At 31.4% G+C, this 4,823-nt stretch overlaps 1 long non-coding RNA gene across 1 annotated transcript; it reads right to left on the reverse strand.

The window, feature by feature from the left end:
* Positions 1-396: 396 nt before the first annotated feature.
* On the reverse strand, positions 397-3,964 carry LOC145797098 (uncharacterized). The gene is made up of 3 exons (XR_014338178.1): positions 3,393-3,964; positions 2,234-2,305; positions 397-598 (listed from the first exon to the last, which is right to left on the reverse strand). It is a non-coding gene; the product is annotated as an uncharacterized LOC145797098 (long non-coding RNA).
* Between the last annotated feature and the right edge of the window lie 859 nt (positions 3,965-4,823).

Consider the following 4,823-nt stretch of genomic DNA (forward strand, 5'->3'; position numbering starts at 1 on the left):
CTTTTAAATGTGATTAAAAACATTTAGATCACACCTTTTAAGTGTGGTTAAAAATATTTAGATCACACCTTTTAAGTGTGATTAAAAACATTTAGATCACACCTTTTAAGTGTGATTAAAAACTTTAGTTCACACCTTTTAAGTGTGATTAAAAACTTTAGATCACACATTTTAAGTGTGATTAAAAACATTTAGATCACACCTTTTAAGTGTGGTTAAAAACTTTTAGATCACACCTTTTAAGTGTGATTAAAAACATTTAGATCACATCTTTTAAGTGTGATTAATAACTAATAAAATCTGTGATAAAAAAAAATTGACATATTTAAAGAATAATCAATATTATTTTTGCACGCGCATTTGAATAATGTAATACACACTATATACTATATTTTGAATCACAACCATATATTGAATGAAATAATATCATATATTTCATAAATGAAAGTTAAATGTTTAAAAGTATATACAAAGAAATTAATAATAAAAAAATTAACTGTGATTACATACATTAAAAAATAAAAAATAAAAAACTTAAAAAAAAGTAAGTTCTTGAATTCTTTGACCATATTTTGCATCTCTCCAAGAAATTTCTGACCTGAAAAATAAAAAAACAAATTAATTTAAAAACCGCCAGAAGCATATGAATAAACTTACTAATTAATTTATAAACTTACATTCAGATCACACCAAAAATAATGTAATTTATCCAGTTGTTAAATTGCCCCAATCCTTTCCCCACAGCCACCAAAAATGACATAATTATTTTGATTCTCCACACATAGTATAAAGCTACAAAACATATTGATACCCTTGTAGAAGCCAAAATAAATCATCAAGGCATGAATGATTTCAAACTTTCTTAAGCTAGAATAATTTAATAATAAAACAAAAAAGTGATCTAAAACTCAAGATATGCACTTGTAGAAAATGACAATATTATTTGAGAAACAAGACATTTAATAAAAGATTAGATACTAAGCACGACATAACAAAGAGAGTAGGGGTAATATGTATACATCCACTCACTTATAGATCAATGTATTGTGCTAGTCTAAAACAATACAGTCTACACCATTCAAGTTTTTTCGGTGTCACTTATAGATCCACTCACTTCTCTCAAATTATTTCCCAGCAAAATACACATTAAACTCCCCTTGCTATTTTTTTGCTTCTTCAGAATCTTTGCTAATTGAATCTAGGTGTGAAATGATATACATAAAACTATGACAAACTCTAGTTCTATCAAACCTTATGAACAAAGTTTCCTTATATATGCCTAAAACACAAAATTATGAAACACCAAACATAAGCAAAATTAAAGCAATTATAGCAATTATAGCAATTATAGTCCATTTCATTCCATATTACACCAAACATAAGCAAAATTATGAAAATCAGATTCCAAAGTAGCAAAACCAAACAATACCAAACAATGTCATTGAAATCTCAAGTTCATTTTATTTGATACAAGACACCAAAAACACTAGTCGAAATTGTAAAATGAAGATCTCTCTTTTATGACCAAACTTGTGGAACAAAAGTGAAAAATAAACAAGTAACATAACAGAGCAAAATTAAAGCAATTATAGCAATTATAGTCCATTTCTAAACCTTTTTTTCTCCTATTTTGTCAATCTTTATTTTGGACATTTTTAATAAAATATTGAATTCCTTTAAACAGATTCAGATTAATAAAATATTAATAAAATATAAAATACAGTCACAGATTCATGTTAACAACACAAAGATTGATGATTTCCCTTGCATTTCTACCCATTTTTATAGATGTTAAAAGTATCCCAATTTTTACCCATTTTTATAGATGTTAAAAGTATCTTATGATACACAATATGATACAATACTCAACTCAGAAAAATAGAAAAACAATACTCAATTCGTATCCCAATTTGACAACTATGGAAATGATATTTACAACTAAGATTTTTTCCTACATACTTTCATCATATTCTTTTCCTCATTGTTTTCCATGTTAACAACACAAAGATTGATGATTTCCCTTGCATTTCCTTTTCCTTTTCCTCAAAAAATTGATGAGCCAAACAGAGGATTAGTAATCGTATCCGAGGACGGACAATCACGAATAATTTTGCAGATTGGCAAAATTATTCCAAAGCATGATTTTACTAAAGAAGAAAAATAGCACAGAATTTTGTAATAGGTCATGAAACATAAGCAATCTTGAGTAATTGATAGAGAAGCTTATGGCTACCTTACAGAACCGATATTTCTTTTCTCCTGGGCCAAAAATGATATCTTTCACAACTTTATTCCCATCAGATTCCTATTCATGTCATACAATCAATTCCAACGATATGAGATACAAAGATAATGAGAAAAGTACACAGTCTAATGTCAAATAAAAATAATAAAAACAGTAATGATAAGCAAATATATAAAATATCAAAACAAAATATGTACCAGTACTAGATTATACAAGCCCAACAGAAACAAACCAAACCCCTATTTTGACCATCCACTAGTTCTTTTGATCACCAGTGGTCTGAATGAACTTGATGTGGAAATGTAGTAATTTTCCTCATCAATGAAATTTCATTTGGTTTAGTGTCATAGGCCTGCCAATTTAAACTGGAAATTTTCCTCTTATCAAATAATGTCACTAACTGCAATAAAATGATATTACTTTCTCTGCAATAGGAATGATTAGGCAAGGGCTCAAATTTCTACTATGTACAAAACGAAGAAAACAAAACTTTCATAATGTACAGCAATTCGTGTTACATAAAACAAAATCATACATTTAAGATTGCAGCAATCTGACCCCAAAACAAAGGTACCTCACAATGCTGAGGGATAAAATCAACTAATCTTGTTTCTTAGGCATTTGAGTTTCTAGCATTTCTTTCTTCAATATCCCTGCTAGTTCATCATTCCCTTGTTTTGAGTTTCTAGCATTTTCTTAGGCATTACATGAAGATTGGCTTTAGAAACAGTTAATCATTGGGGGGGAGGGGGGGAATTTGGGGAAATCCTCTCTAATAATAGCGGGGTAGGGTGGGTTTCCATTGGGTACGGATTTAATTGCCATCCATAATTCTACCCAAAAGATTCCACCAATGAATCTCCTTCATCAACAAAATCAACAAAAAATAACTATCTACTATGTAGACAATTCAACAACAAAAAAGTAGCATGATTTAAAGACGACTGATTAAGTTGCCATTTCTTTGTAGACAACATGTGCATGACTGGGGATTATTCGATATCAAACCAATAACCCATCTTGTGCAAGTCACTATCTCGAGTACAAATGCAATGTATGTTTTTAGTAATTTCTCTAAGAACGTAATGAAAATGAACTCTTATGATTAGATGGATTAAAAAAATGATGCATTATTGTTAGAACTTACATCGTTCCTGCCACACGGGTACTGACATGAGTCATGTTGGCTGGGATAAGATTTGGTAGACCAAAATCTGAAATTTTGGGTGTCAAGTCTTTGTCGAGGAGAATATTGCTAGTTTTGATATCTCGATGAACGATATGTGGTCGCACTTCCTCATGAAGAATAGCAAACTTACCAACAACATAGCACACCAGAGACCATCATAGCAGCAACCATGCTCAGACCACCCTCAACCATTGACACAGATTCTAGTGAACACTGCTTCCATATGAAGAATACATCTAATTAAACAAGCTGACATATGCATAGCTCAGCTCCCATTCCTAATGCAATATTGAACCTGCTGCCATGTCATGATCCTTGCTCCATTTAGCAGCAACTAAAAGTGATAACTCAGAGCCCACCCAGCAACGGGGCAGCCTCCTTATAAGCCCAGAGAACTCGAGGCCAATCCACAGCAATAGACAACAATATCACCAACCTCAAGGCCACACTCCAAAACAGCATGTCAATTTAGTATCAGTTAGGTAAAACAGCATGTAAATCCAAATCTTTCAGAAGAAAAATTCCAATAAATATTAGAAAATATAAAGTAATTAGTTTGTAGTTAATAACATTTCTATAAGGGAGAAAAAAGAAAAATTTTAGACTTAAATTCATATACAACAAATTAGATATTAGCATATTCCTATCAATGTGTATTTTTAATAGAAGCCACTGAAGTCAAGGAGCATTTAACCAAAAAATAACATGATATGCAAAACTTCTGCACCTGCTTTCACTTTTTCTCCCCCCCCCCCAAGGTTAGGCTCCAAACCTTCAACCCAATGCTTTTTGAAAAGGCAGAAGGATAACAATTTCTCATTTGCAAAATTCAAGAATAGGAACATTGTTACAGTTGAAAGTCAATCATGTCACATAACAAACAGAGGCCTGGTTTCAAAAAATTAAGCCTTAACATGCCTAAGAAAGTTAATCAAAACTAAAAAGTAAATGACAACAACATACTGACAGTCTAGCAAGCGCAATGATTTCAGCTTATGGATGACATATAAGTGGTAATTTGGCTTCTTTGTGATATTATTATCAAGAAGACTAAGAAACTGCAGCTTAGGGAGTGATGCAAGAGGATCAATCTCAACCAAATTCGTTAGTTGATTGTTAGTGAGAACCAAAGTATGCAACTTGGGCAAGAACTCTGCAAATCCACAAAACAGAACATATCAAGCTTATGTTTGCTGAATAAGCATTATATTTTGTGATTTATTCACATTTTTATTTCACCAAACTTTTCATCTCCTTGGTGATTTCTCATATATAACATGATAAGCTTCAAATATAGCCATTTTCTTTATATATATATCTATACACAAGATCCATAGGATTGCACCAGCCCATTGATAGTGAGTATCCTGTGGAGGCCAAATGGACCAT

Source organism: Camellia sinensis, chromosome 8 (assembly GCF_055761805.1).
Source record: "Camellia sinensis isolate YWXY chromosome 8, ASM5576180v1, whole genome shotgun sequence".
Taxonomy (NCBI): domain Eukaryota; kingdom Viridiplantae; phylum Streptophyta; class Magnoliopsida; order Ericales; family Theaceae; genus Camellia; species Camellia sinensis.